The 15,250-nt window shown below is 39.6% G+C and overlaps 1 long non-coding RNA gene across 10 annotated transcripts in view; it reads right to left on the minus strand.

Moving 5' to 3' along the window:
* Positions 1–15,250, minus strand: part of LOC102431266 — an 87,844-nt gene that overhangs the window by 30,367 nt on the left and 42,227 nt on the right. The window contains exon 7 of one of the 10 annotated variants that reach the window (XR_002829739.1): positions 2,296–2,656. The exons of 6 other annotated variants lie outside the window; for them this stretch is intronic. This is a non-coding gene — a long non-coding RNA (uncharacterized LOC102431266). Of the gene's footprint in view, positions 1–2,295; positions 2,702–2,744; positions 2,987–12,185; positions 12,360–15,250 lie in introns of those variants that run through there. 3 more of the 10 variants (XR_002829737.1, XR_002829736.1, XR_001348624.2) reach the window with 3 other exon arrangements.

Raw genomic sequence — 15,250 nt, forward strand, 5'->3', positions numbered from 1 at the left:
TTGATCAAGAAACAGATAATGGGTGAGGTAGTATGATGGAAAACAGCCCCATGAGCACCGGTGGAGGTATGCCAGAGGTAGGAATATGTGGAAGGTCAAATTTTACACTGTATGTCTGTCCAAGACCTTCTCTTTGGACATGGATTCGTTTATTCTCCTCTGTGACTTTTTGTTGTTTCTGTTGTCATATTGGATATAGTAAGCGATCAGCCCCAATCCAAATTTTTAATAACTAAAGAAACAGATTAAAAAAGAACGAAAGGAAGAAACAGAAAAACTTTGTTGTTGATGTCACCCAGAGTGATCTGTGGCTATATATTGAAATATCTGGCAAACGTTAAACCACAAGCATTAAACAGAACTGTGAGTAATAAATGGCGTTTGCGTTTTGTTTACACAGCTAACAAACACAATGAACTCAAAGCAAAGTGCAACAATACCAAATAATACTTCAAAGCCACTATAGCAACTATAATATTATATCTTAGTCACATTGTTTGGAAACACCCAACTACGTGGCTTATGCAGATAGATCACCTAGAATCCCAAGACAAACTTCAGGTTGAATATCTCTAGTGACATTTATCACCCTAGTCAGAGGCACTCCCTTTGTCATATATCTCAATTGACAAGCTGGTGGTCATCAGGTAGAAGAGTCTATCTAACCGAGTTATTGGCAACCGATGACATCAAGCCAAACCATTTAGCTTCTTGAGCTCTGGACAAATTAGTAACCTGTAAATGACATTAAAATTTATCCAAATTTTCTCTGGGTCAGGTAGTGGCTGTGAAAAGAAGCACCAAAATTCTCAGACCACCATCAATGACCAAAAAAACCAATTGGTTTACCTAAATTAGTTTACTCTAGAGAGGTGGACAGCAGAGTAAGGTTAAGAGCACAGATTCCAGAGACAGAGTGGCCAGGTCAAATATCAGCTCCACAGTTTACAAATTGTAAACTGTGGGTAAACTGCTGAACATCTCTCTGCCTGTTGTCTGTAAAATGAAGGTCATTAGTAGTACCTATTTGATGGGTTACGAGGAGGGTAAAGTGAACTGCTATATGCAATAATATACAATCTTGGAATTTCAAACTAACCACACCAAAAATTAGCTTGAAGTAGCATAAAGATTCTCTGGGAATTCACAAAACCAGGGACTCAACACATTACTTATTTTGAGGGTATCAACTATGCTCCAAAATTTGAGGACAATTAATAATGTACTTTGAAGAAATAATTGTAAACATTATTTTGATAGGAAAACAGACATATAACACATTGAAAATTCACATTTGAGGATAAGGCAAAGACTTGCAATAGACTGTATGTATGCTTGCTCTCTGAGGTTTAGTGTCCTCTTCTGAAACTTAAAGGGAACGCTGGCATAAAGCTTTGTCTGCTGAGTCACAGAGGAGATCTACAACCGATGCTCTGAGGACCCCCCCATCTTTACTAGATGAAATGGAGCTAGATGAGTTTATTGCTGCTGAAGGTTAAATAAACAGCAAGTGTGGGGTTAACAACTTAATCAAGGCTCCCATCCACCTTGCCTTGGGTTGTGGGATCTCCCCTGAACAGTACTTAGTTGCCTAATGAGAGCTGCCAGGTGATAAGTACAGTATTTCTTAGAGGGAGAGTCCAGGATTCCCCATGGTATTTCTGAGAAGACTGTGGTCTCCACCCTGAACACTGTCAAAGTGTCCATCCCTTCCTGCTTCCCCCACATCAGGTGGCTTGAGGCTCCCAGGGTTGTTCTAGCCAGGCCTGTCACCACCTGTCCCTTACTTTTAGCCCCAGACTTAAAAGAGACAGAACTCCATGGATGAGAGAAATAAAGAAACAATTATATGGATAGCTTCCATTTAAAAAACTGTACACATTGTAAGAGGAGGAAGGACTAGGTATGCCATCAGAAGGAGAATCTCAGGGTATTAAAGTTTAAATTTGTATTACCTATAAATGCTGTGCTCTGACAATTAGTAAATGAAATATTGATTTGCTTTTCTAAAAAGTACTTTTATCTTACTATATGTGCAGTCTCAGGATGGACTTTGGGACAGTAGAGACATACAAGACAGAGACCGCGCCCTCCAAATTTTAATTTATTTTATTTTTTAATGTATTTTATTGATTTTTTACAGAGAGGAAGGGAGAGGGATAGAGTTAGAAACATCAATGAGAGAGAAACATCCATCAGCTGCCTCCTGCTCACCCCCTACTGGGGATGTGCCCGCAACCAAGGTACATGCCCTTGACTGGAATTGAACCTGGGACCCTTCAGTCCGCAGCCGACACTCTCTCCACTGAGCCAAACTGGTCAGAGCGCCCTCCAAATTTTAAGACGCAATTTTAAAAACCAGGTACAAAGATTAGGAAGGATAATGAATAATAAGGCAACATGTAGGCTCTACATGAACAAAACAGGCAATATCTTAAACTTTGGAATGCTTTCTTCAAAGGAAATTTACAAGAAAGCCCAATATATAAAACAGATCAAAGCAAGTGATCTGGTAGACGCTCTGTTCTCTACTGCCTGTCCTCAGCCTCCAACCCTGCCAGCACTCAGCCTTCAGAACACTCGAGAAGGGCAGAGCGGTGTGCTTTCCAAGCATCACCCCCGAGCAGGTAGGAATGGGCTCAATAGGAAGGAAGAACTGCAAAGACACAGATGTGGAGGCAGGAACAATGCCGCAGGTGTGCTTAGAGGACAAAAAAAAAAAAAGCACAACTGTCAGGAATAGAGGATTCGTGGATGGAAGGATTAGAAAAAAAAACTGGCACCTTGAGTTCCCCTCTCTGACTTTAATTCTAATCTTGAAGAACAGGCAACATGTGCTGTGCAGCTGTGGCCTGGGAGGGCCGGATAAAGCATGAAGATGCGTAGCTCAAGAGCATTGTCCACCAACAGTGAGATACACTTTTCATCCCAGCCTGGCTTCTAGTCCTGGCTCTCACCCAAGGCCCTCCATCCCACAGGGTAATCCCTACAAAGGGAGGCACATGAAGATGAATGATTTAACCAAGATGCCCCCAAGGCTAAAATATCAAATAAAAGGAGTGGGAGGTCAGGGCAAGTGTTAGAACATGTGTCTCTGTTTAGCATGGCAGACATTTCTCAACACCCCCACCACACACACACACACAATTCCCTGCATTTTACCTTGTGGAAAGGTAGGCTCAGTGAGCCAAATTTCCCATTATTTCAAGAGGAAGAAACACTGCAGCATTTATAGCACTGTGTGAGCCAAAGAGACTATATCTACAGACCAGTATGCATTCCTACATCCATGATTTCACTCAGGGTTTTACCAAGGAAAAAAAAAATCACATCACAAAGTAAATGGTGAGTGTTAAGTGCAGTTCCATATCAGGCTGGCAGGTGTCGCTATATCTGTCTCCTCCTTCCAAGGAACAGAGGTCCTGGGCTCCTCACTCATCTCTGCCCTTCAGAGCCATGGTCCATGCCAGAGAACTAGAAGGGATGTGTTTGTACAACATCTGTGGAGCTCTTATATCAAAACAGATTTCTGGGTTTTTGAGATGTATCTCAACTCTCTGCTCTCAGTAGCTCTGGTTGGACTTTTTTAAAAATAAAAAGTCAAGTGTGAGGTTTGAGGGATCAGTGAGTTCCAAGGTGGACAGGGTGAAAGTTCTACCTAAGGAGTCCTGTACACCCAAATGAAACAACCCTACATAGTAATAAGGACAGAGCTCCAAAAATCAACCACTGAAGTGAGATACTTAATCAGAGTGTCAGGGCAAAGACAAAAATGTCCCAGAAATGTGCAGCTGCTTGGATTGCCAGGACTGAAGACATTTTTGATCATCTTGCTGAGAGCCTGCAAGACTTTGGGAGATGGTGCCATACACAGCATATGAAGATCTACCATTCAGGGCCAAAATTTAGAGAAAAGGAAAAAAATGGGGCTGAAGAAAAGAGGATTCCATCCACGAATCCTCTATTCCTGACAGTTGTGCTTTTTTTTTTTTTGTCCTTTTCTTTTGGCCTTTCACTGGAAAGGCCCATTTACTGGAGGGTTTATGGTTGGTCAAGACAGCATTCACAGCTAAGGAATTTCTATCTGCACCCATCCTTAAACACATTTACTCCCTTCATCTGCCACTCACCTCAGACAAGTTCTGATCCCATACTATGCTTATATTTGCACTTGGCCTCTAGTTATATTCAGATCGCCCCCCTCATCCCTTTAAGAATGCCGAAAGGTAGTTCTAGAACAAGGTTTAGTTTGATCTATTTCTGCTTGATTAATTGACATATTTGCATTATGAAAATTCTTAAAAGCATATACAAAAGTAGGCAGAATAGTATAATGAACTCCATATATCTTTAACTGGCTTCAAAGATTATTTTTGCCAATATTGTTTTATCTATCTACTCCATTGTTTTTTTCTCCCTCATTTTAAAAGTTAATAAAATTGGTATTAGAAGGCAGCTGCCTCATTCAAAGCCACTCTGTTAGAAGCAGATAAGATTATAATTTAGACCAAGTTTACAAAATTGGAGAAGGTTCTTTTGAGAGATTAAAACTGAGGGGAAACAAAATTAAAAAGACAGACCCTGAGTGAAAATCACTTCCCACCTTTTTCAGTAAATCCTCTCACCACAAGAAATTAAAAAGATCATTAGGAAAATAGGTGAGCAATATAATACACAGTAAATCTTTTCGGGCCAAGAGATATATTTTTAAAACATTATTTCTAATGGTTAGAGTGTTATGTTTTTTTCTGTGGAATTTAAATGGCTAGCAAATGAAAGATTAATATTCAGCGAACAACAGTAACAAAAATCTGCATGTCCATGCTCAGTAATCTAAAAGGTAACATGGGGGAAAGCTTAATTTTTTAAATTGAAATTCAATGACTATAATTGAGAAGAGAGCTCAATTTATGTTATCTTACACCACCCATATATCTTTTTTGGTGGAGATAGTGGTGGTATCTTTTTAAATATAGTTTTAAGAGAGCAAAGACCGTTTCTTTTTGAGGTAACTAAAGCACACTTCCTAATTAAAACAGAAAGAGACATCTGGTCTCGTCCCAGGACTATGATCAAATGTTTTATTTTATAAAATCAGCAACTCAGATTATTGTATTTGTTGTTCCCCCATCTGTCCTTTCAGTTCTGGCTAAATCTCAACCCCCTTCTCTCTCTACAGCATCCCCAAGTGCCTAAAGAATTCATGCCTGCTAAGTGCTCAAAAATATTTTAATTTTATTTTTCAATTCAAAAATATTTCCTATACACAGAATGAACCTCTGTTGGTTTATTCGACACTCTTTCCATTCTTCACAATTTTACCTTTCTCAGCTTTCCAGCTCTATACCCTTTCCCCAGCTCCATTCCATCTCTTTATTTATTTTAATGTTCTGACATTGAAAACAGTGGTAAGTGCTCTAAAATGTCCTAAGAATGATGTATTGTGCCAAATACTATGGGTATATTACCTTTTATAAATCTATGACCACTTGGAACACTGAAGAAGGGAACCTATTTGAATGGTAGATAGGAGCACAGAACCTCTATAATGCTGAAGTCTTGCAACTGAATCTCTGAGTCTCCAGGCACAAGCTAAACATTTAAAGATAGAACTTAAGTGTTTATTAATAAGAACCACATATTAATGCCACTTCATGCTAACAAAACCTTATCCTTACAGTGTATTACATTCCGACTTTGGAACGCTATGATTTTTATGCTTAATAACAATCTAAACAATGTTCATACACTATAGCACCCCCTACTGTTTGATGGATCTAAACCTCATGGACAATGTAATAGCAGCCCCTCAATTCGTTGGGCAAAGGAATGCTTCACACAGAATAGTCGCTAGCTAATTATTACCTCCATGATGGAGAGATCAAGTAGAAGTGGAAGAAGGCATAATTACTCTGTGAGAAATTCAGACTTGAGGAAAATAGTGTATCCTGAAAGTGAAAACCTAAAATAATGGACCCAGGAAAACACAAATAAATCATTGTTGTTAGTAAGTTATATTTTCTACTCTTTGAGGTCTCTAGAAATAATAGTTAGCTGTAGCTATGTGCTATGATGGGTGAATCAAGCTAAAGTTTCTTCCATACATCTCAGTGAGGCAAGGAGGACATTGGTTTTCATTTCTTTTGCGTTTAAGTTATGGTTGCTCGACGCCAGCACTTTTGATATTGGGGCCAGATCATTCATTGCTGTTGGGGGGCTGACTTGTGCATTGCAGGGTATTTAGCAAACAATAGCATCTCCAATCCCCAGTGGTGGCAACCAAAAGGAAAAAAGGGGGGGGGGCTCCAGACATTGCCAAATGTCCCTCAGTGGGCAAAGTCATCCTCATTCCAGAACCACTGTTTTAAGTTCTCAAACACACCCGTCTGTGTGTAGCCTATTTTTCTTTTTTAAAAAAATATATTTTATTGATTTTTTTACAGAGAGGAAGGGAGAGGGATAGAGTTAGAAACATTGATCAGCTGCCTCCTGCACACCCCCCACTAGGGATGTGCCCGCAACCAAGATACATGCGCTTGACCGGAATCGAACCTGGGACCCTTCAGTCCGCAGGCTGACGCTCTATCCACTGAGCCAAACCAGTTAGGGCAAGCCTATTTTTCTTATCATCCCCCACCCAACAAAAGCCAAACTCAATATAACCTATGCATTTTGTTCTAATCTATAAATTTTCTTCAGTGAACAGTTTCAAAAATTTAAAAGAAACCATAAGCGGAATTGGTGACTTGCCTCTAGGATGATACATAAAAAGTGCTAAAAAAATGTTGGTTCCACTCTCCCTTTTTGTTAAGGAATTTATAGCTTTTCAGGCTGATACCTATCATTTCAGATACCTTATTTTAAAGGTAAGCTCACATACTTTGAATATGACATTGCATTCAAAATAATACAACTAAAACTTGTGATTTCTTCTATCTTTTCTCTCTCTAAGAGCAATGCAAGTATTAACTTTTAGGAAGAACACCGGAATTAAATAAATACTTGCTTAGATCTTTAAAGGAAATGTTTTTTACACTTCAATGAATTCTTGCCAAGAGGTATGGTCTTAAAAACACAGCACCTTCAACAATGATATCTAACAGTAACAGCCCACGGTACTTAGGGCATCCCACCCAAATTTCTATAACGATACTTGAATTCATATAATTTGAATCCCAACTACCTAGTCTCTAAAGAAAATCCCTTTCCTCATTCCTTAAAGTATTTTTAGTAATTTGTTGGGGGACGGAAAAGATTACTAAAATTTTCAATTACAGTTGACATTCAATATTATTTTATACTAGTGACCCAGTATATGGATTCGTGCACATTGAAAGGAAATTAATTAGAAGGTGGCTGGTGGGATGGGACTGGGCAAGACAGGCCTGACACACCCTGGAGCCAACCTCCCGCGGTCCCTGCCCAGCGTCTGTGGAGTGAGCGGGATCCCTCCAGCAGGTGGGGTCCCTCGGCCTGGCCTGCGGGGATCGGGCCAAAACCGGCTCTCTGACATCCCCCCAGGGGTCCCGGAGTGCGAGAGGGCACTCTGCAAAGTTGCTGTCGTACAGGGTGTGGAATGCAAACACAAGTGTGCAGTAAACCAGATTCGGGGCCAACAGTGCCCCAGCAACAACATAACCCACGGCTGAAGGTTAATCGCAGGAATCGGGCTCCCTCCTCTCTGGTTTTAGGGTGCATCACCTGAGAACCGCCGCTGCCAAGTCACTGCAGCTCGGCAGCTCCTGTGTTGAGCATCTGCCCCCTGGTGGTCAGTGTGCATCAAAGCTATTGGTCGGATGATTGGACACTTAGCATATTAGCTATATATATATATATATATATATATATATATATATATATATATATATATATAATTAGTTCCAGGTGTGCAGCATGTGGTTAGACAATTATATAACTTACAAAGTGATCCCCAATAATTCAAGTTTTACTTTATACTTTTAATAATGTTTTCTAAATTAAGAAATTAAAATTTGACATGAGACTTCAAATCCTAATGGACTAAGGATAAGAATTTACATCAGTTTTCTGAGACTCCGTAACTTTTTACAACTAGGAAATACTAGACATCGTTCAAGTACAGGCAGGGTTTAAGCATGCCAAGTAGTTGAGAAATCATCAGCAAAATATTAATCACAGCTGAAACCTGACAACATACTCTCCCATGTTCCTTAGGTACAATACATTCCAGCAATTAAAAATATAATTCATTTCCTCTAAGTGCACATTTAATCTGTCAAACTGGATGACAACACCATAAAGCTGCTGAAATTCTGAAACCCAATCTGTTAAACATCTTGAACAGCACTTCTCTGAAGAAGAGTTAAGAGAAATATATGTATCCTTTTCAGATGTGGAAAGGTATTAAAATTACACAAGGATTTCAAAATTACACTCTAAACTGCTTAATATGAGTAGCATTTAAAATTCTTGACCTAATTTTAAACTTCCATTTTGTGGGTAAATGGTACTCAATTTTCCTTGTGCTCCTAGGAATGGTAAAGGGTTTAAGATCCCTCTAGCAAACACAGGCATAAACTCTTAAAAACCATGGATTGTATCTTTAAAAGGTGTCAAAGGAAAAGCAGATGAAATGCTGTAATATCCACCCACTGTCACTTAAGACATACAGCCCACGCACTCCAAACGCCAGCCAGCATCCTGCATCCACCCTTTCTTTCAAGCCCACTGCATTAGACCATGGAAACTCAGGATGTGTGGCCACAGCAGCCCCTGCTCTGGCTCCGGCTGGCCCACCACGTGGTGTGGCCATGACCTTAGTCACACTTCCCCCTGACATCCTGTGAGTGGGCTCAGGCTGGAGCCAGACCTTCCCACTGAGCGGCCTGTTCTGCTCCTGGAAATGACAAACCCCAACTCCCTAAAACATTCCATTCTCCTCTAACATCAACAGAGCTTCCTGCTCCCCACCCTCCTGAACAACAGGTCTTTGAATATCCTTCACCACCCTGGTCACACCTTTAACCATTTAGCTAATAAGGAAGGTATTTACAATTTTAATTCAGATTTTCATAGAAGCTTGTTCTCTGAATTTAACGAAATTATTTCAACTATTAGCACAATAATCACCTCTCCAGGAATTATAAGCACATACAACATTTAGAATCTAAAATAGGGCACTGACAGATTTGTACAACAAAGTTCTCTTAAAGAAGTACTTCACATAGTAGAAAGGGTGCTCTTTGGATTCAGATTTACATAAGCATTATCTTCATGGTCCTTTTTTAGTTGAATTAAAAGGATTTCAGAAATCTTTGACTTGTATATATAACTCTTTGGGAAAACTATCATTTTAGTAGGTTAATGATAAAAAAATACTTCCCATTTAGTTTTAGTTGTAGAATCAAGTAACAAGCAATTTTTGTTTCATTAGATGATGGATATAACTCTATTGATTGTCACTATTAATCTCACTTTCCTCCTAAAGTGTGCATGCAGGTCCTAAGGATGGTGTTTCAAGGGAAGACAGAAAGCTGGGTAGACTAACACTAAGAGAAGGGTTAATGCATCCATTGTCTAGACTCATAGTATTCTACATATTCAAAATCAGACACAGAAGTTAGAGTTCTGTCTAAGATAGTGTGAGCACACTACATCCTGTCTTTCTCAGTGAACCAAACTATAAAACTTGGAGAGACCGCCTGAGCATCTAATTGAAGATTCTAAAAAAGTAAATAAAAGCAGGCAAATTAGGAAAGACTAGAATTGAAGTAACACCAAACTGGAAATGAGTTTACCATTACTTTTCCTCCAATATGCCAAGACTGAACTCACATTGTAAACAGAGAGAGAGAGAGAGAGAGAGAGAGAGAGAGAGAGAGAGAGAGAGAGAGAGGCAGGCAGACACACAAACAGTGGATGCCCTGTAGCTCTGGCTCAGGGAGCAGGAAAGTCAACTCCTAATGCTTGGAAAGTTGGGGAAATCCCCACTTTCCCCCATTCTTTTTATTCTCTCAGGCTACAGCTCACCAAGTGGAGATGGCAGCCGGCAGGACCAAAACTCTGAGGGAGGAGAACCTTTCTCTGGGTTCAGTGGAGCTGTGGTTCCAAGAGATTGGGGTCAAACTCCACCATTTTTGGTTTCTGTCCTCCAGTTGCTTGGCCCCAGGGACGTGGGCAGAACAGAGTAATGAAAACCCAAGCTTTCTGGCTAAATGACCAAAATAGAAAAGCCCCACAGAATTGGAAAGTATTAGAGATTATGGATAAGAGGAAGTTTGGGAGAGAGACCCCCATAAAATGCTTATGGACTCCCAGGCTCACTCACAAACTGTGCATGTGTGGATCTCATCCTAAACATAGTACAGAATACTTTGAAAACTGAATTGCTATGTCCCGGACTGGTCACTGGGGGATGCACAAACCAGACACATGCAAATAGCACTGCCAAGGTTTGGCAAACTGAATTGACATCGGGGCTACAGCTCACAGAAGGTGGATTCAAGCTTGCTCTCTGAACCTAACCAAGTCGACAGCTTGCGAAAACAAATACCAACATCCTTTATGGGATTTAAACAAGATCCAAAGTCTCATAATATAATATTCAAGATGTCCTGGATTAAACCCAAAATTACTCAGCATGAGAAAAGACAATGAACAGATACCAATGCTGAAATGACACAGATGTTAGAACTATCTGACAAAGACCTTAAAGCAGCTATTGCAATGCTCCAGCAACCAATCACGAGCAATCTTGAAACCCGTGGAATAATAGAAAGTCTGGGCAAAGATATAAAAGCTATGAAGTAGACTGTTGGAAAATTTAGAACTGAAAAATAAAAGACCTGAAATAAGAACTCACTGGATGGGCTCAATGCAGCATGGAGATGAAAGTTAGTGAACTTGTAGATAAATCCTTATAAAAATTAGCTAATCTGAACAAGAAAAGACAATTTAAAAAAACAACAACAGAGCCCCAGGAATTTAGAGGACAATAACTAAAGGTCTGCCATTTGTGTCATGGAAGTCCCAGAAAGGCAGGAGAAGAGTGCATACTTTAACAAAATAATAGCTGAAAACTTCGGAGACATAAATCTATCAATTCAAACAGCAGAGTGGACCACATCTAGAATAATCTCAAAGAAAAATGTGCTAAAAACAAGAGACAAAACAATCTTGAAAGAACTGAAAGAAAAATGGCATATTATCTATAAGGCTATGAATTTCTCAGTAAATATGACAGGGGAGAGAAAGAAGTGGCACATCATTTTTAAAGCACTTATGGAAAAGAAATGTCAACACAGAATTCTATGTCCAGTGAATATATCCTTCCAGATGAAAGTGAAATTCAGGGAACCTCATATGAAGGAAAACTAAGATCATTCATTAGCAGCTGATTTTGTCTAAGTTTATAGCTAAAGAGGGCTCTTTAGTCAAAAGGGAAATGATGCCCCCAAAACAGGAAGAATGAAGAAAGAGCAAAGGAAATGGTAGATATCTGGGCAAATATAAAACACTATACTCCTCTTGAGATCTTTGTTGAAAGCAAAAATTCTAACATTTTCTATGGGGTTTTCAATGTATGCAAATATAACAGATAAAAGTAAAAAAAGAAGGGAGGACAAAAATACCTATATGGTGGTAAGGTTTCTATAGTCCACTAAACGTGGTAAAATGTTGATTCTAAATTGTCAGTGAAGTATGTATATTGCAATCCCCAGAGCAAGCACTAAAAAGGAAAAAAAGATACAAAGAGATATACAAGAGACCAATCAAAATAAAGTGCTAAGAAATATTCAAATAGCTCAAAAGAAGGCTGAATACAGGAAACAGAGAAATGAAAATAGAATAAACAGAAAACAATAAAAATTATAGGCACAAATCTCAGCATAACGTAATAAATAATGACATTAAACTCAAATTGTCTAAACATGTAAATTAGAAGACAGAGACTATGAGAATGGATAAAAATATGAAGCAACTACACGCTAACAAAACCTCACTTGAAATATAGCAGTAGCTAGGTTAAAGTGAAAGAGTTGATGAGGTTTAAGTGTAAAGCTGGCCAGAGAAGGCCACAGGGTCTCCACCCCACTCCCACCAAAGCAACTGCCCTCTGAACTCCTTTCTGGGATTCCTCCATTTTACACGCAGCAAAGATTCAGGCATAGGTTAAGTGCTGACATGGCTTCTGCCCACACGTAATGAGCCGTCTTTTAAATTCTTTTATTATTTTGAAGAGAATTCAGCTGCTACAGAAAAAATTGGAAAATACTGCCCTCAGATGTCCCAAGGGAGATGACTCGGGTTCTGGCATAGATCTCTTTGGAAAGGCAAGGGGCCAGCCATTCCCAGCCTAAGGGCACTTCAATGGAGTCAGCCTGCATTTGGAAACAAAGTTGTGGCATTCAACTCACTGGCTACAATTCTTCCTCCATTTAGTCAGACACAAACGGAGACTCATAAAGCTGAAAGCGACCTTATGAATCTCCCTGCCCATGCCCTTATTTCACAGATGAGGAGACTGTGGTCTAGATGTGGAAGTGACTGGCCCAAGGGCGTATACCTTGCTGAAGCAAAAATGGAATTGGAGCCTAGTTTCCTGGGTCCCAGCACAGTGCTCTCTCTACATTACACATAAAACAAGTATTGATTGGACAGCTGCTATATATGTGAGGCAATGTGATGACCGTTTCTGTCGTCGTGGCATTTGAACTTCAGTGGGAAATATAGACATTAAATAATTACACAAATAACTAAAATGGAGATGAGTGTTAAGTTACTAAGGATAAATGAGAAATGTTAATACGTTGCCTTAAAAAATCTTCAAGATATAATCCACCACCAGTAGCACCACATTCATAGTGATTCCAATGGGAAAGTTTCACCTTGGAAAGTTGATGCATTATCATATGTGATCTTTCAGTGATTAAGTGAAATTTCATGGTAAGTCTGCAACCTAGACAGTGCTTTTGTCTTACATCTAAAGCACAATCTTAGATAGGTACATGGAGGAAAATGTCACATTAGGATACTGAGAAGCTAGAAAAAAGATGGGCACTTAAAGTCATGATTCTAGCCATGGGCACTTTGCTTTGTTGGACCAGGATAAAAGAGCCATTGTGAGGTGAACCCAGCCAAGTATGACCGACAGACTGCAGGGGAGGTAGCCCTGGAGCCACAAAGGCCTGAAACAGGCTCCAGCAACCAAAATGACATACTTCACACAGCAGGAACTCTCTGCTGAGTAGACCAGGTAGTTCTGAAGACCAGGAAATGAATGCATCTAGGATTCTATGTTTCAAAAGGACATGATGGAACTTGAACAGATAAAACTTCTCATTTTATCTCAGAATCTGACAAGTATACCACTTTCAATGGGGAAAATTCTGGGAAAATTGACAAGTTATTCTTTTGGGAGATGTTTCCCCCACAACTGGCACTCTCATGGTGGAAGCACTTAAAGTGTCTCTGATTTCCCCCTACACTTTCAAGGGATAAACGCAATCATGAAATCTGAGACTTGAGGTGAAAATGGTCATTATGTTGCAGATGGCAAATTACTACATGGGAGAGTTTAATAAACCATACTCAAGTCTGTGGCCCAGGAACTGATCATTCTATTATAATAGGAAGTCAGGCTCTTAACTATATCAACAACAAAAAATACAGAGTGGGGAGAGGGGGACTGGATAAAAGAAGGTGAAGAGATTAGCCAAAGAACATATATGCATAGCCCATGGACACAGACAAGTGTGATGATGGCCAGAGGGGAGGGGGCGGGGGCTGGGTGGTGGTGGGTAAAGGAGCGGAATGGGGGACATCTGTAATAGTGTTGGCAATAAAAAGTTTAATCGAATGCAAAAAATAGTATACAATTCTATATGAAGCATAGAGCCTTTTGGAAGAAAAAAAAGTAAAGTTATTTAGAAGGAGGCTGAGATAACTACTAGAAGAGATGTTCTAGAAGCTTCTATACTACATTGCAAAGTGAGTTAACTGAACAAATAGTTTGCAACAGAAAAACAGAAGTAACTGTCAGAGATTGTCACCACCGTGCTTAGGATTCAGGACACACAAGTACCAAACTGGTGTCTGACCGCCTGCCAGGGCCCCCTGCTTATCATTTCAAAAACTAAAGATTTTTAAAAATGTTTTATGTATTCAGCTTAAAACTGACATTTATACCAGCCAACCCTTATGGGACAGAAGTAATTTATCATCGTCACAACAGGCTCTAACAATCGAAAGCAGCAGCTACCACAAAGGCTTACGGAAATCTCCCTTCTTGAAATTTATTAATAATAGAATGGATTAGTTCACATTTCCCCAGACCCTAAGTAACCTCAGAAGTACCCTGTTAGTTCAGTAATTCTGTGAGTCAATGGGAAGATGACATGATTAATCTTGGGTTCTCTGTTTCAATGTCTTCATAGTGAAGAAGGGACAAAATGAAATATGCAGATACACAGATAAAGCTTCTAATTCTATCTCAGGACTTGATAAAAATACTTGTTTTTATATATTATCACTGCTGCATCCAGAGCACACAGTAAAGAGTCTGGCAGATAGTGGGTCCTCAAAAAATGTGAATAAATACACAATCTCACTATTAAGACAAAAATTCTTCAAATCTAAAAATACATGCCCTGAAAATCAGTATGTTGTTATTTATATTGATATGCAAGTAAGAAAGGAAATATCAAACATCCATTTAAAAAATTTTTCTCTTGGTATGGTTTGGTGAAATCAGATAAGTGAGATTAATGCATAGCCTTTATTGTCTACTAGTTATGTGATCTTGGGCAAATGACTTGATTGCCTGTCTTAAGTATTTATAGCCTCATACCTAAAACAAGGCAAATAATCTCTTCCTCAGTGTGGTGGTAAGGATTAAATGTGGTCATACTGTCCCCAAATGAAGACCCGTGAGAGAGTATGAGAAAACCTCTCATATTCTCCTTAGACCTCAAACATGGATTCTGAATAGAGGTTTATGTCATCCATGTCACTTCCTAAGTTTCTTCCCCAAGAAACCAGTCCTCCACTCATTGCAGCAAGAATTCTCTACTTTGGCTGCAGATTGGAACCCTAGGAGAACTTTCCAGAAAGAGGAACTGTTCACTGTGACTGTCCATTGGTGGGTGGGCAGACAGAGCTGTCTGGTAGGGTCCTCTACTTGGCCTTGAGTTGCTGGACCCTGTGTCCTCCAGGAGCCCAGGTACTTGGGGACAGAGAGGTACCAAAAAGGAAGCACTCAGAACACAGGGAG

This window comes from Myotis lucifugus, unplaced genomic scaffold (assembly GCF_000147115.1).
Source record: "Myotis lucifugus unplaced genomic scaffold, Myoluc2.0 scaffold_76, whole genome shotgun sequence".
NCBI lineage: Eukaryota > Metazoa > Chordata > Mammalia > Chiroptera > Vespertilionidae > Myotis > Myotis lucifugus.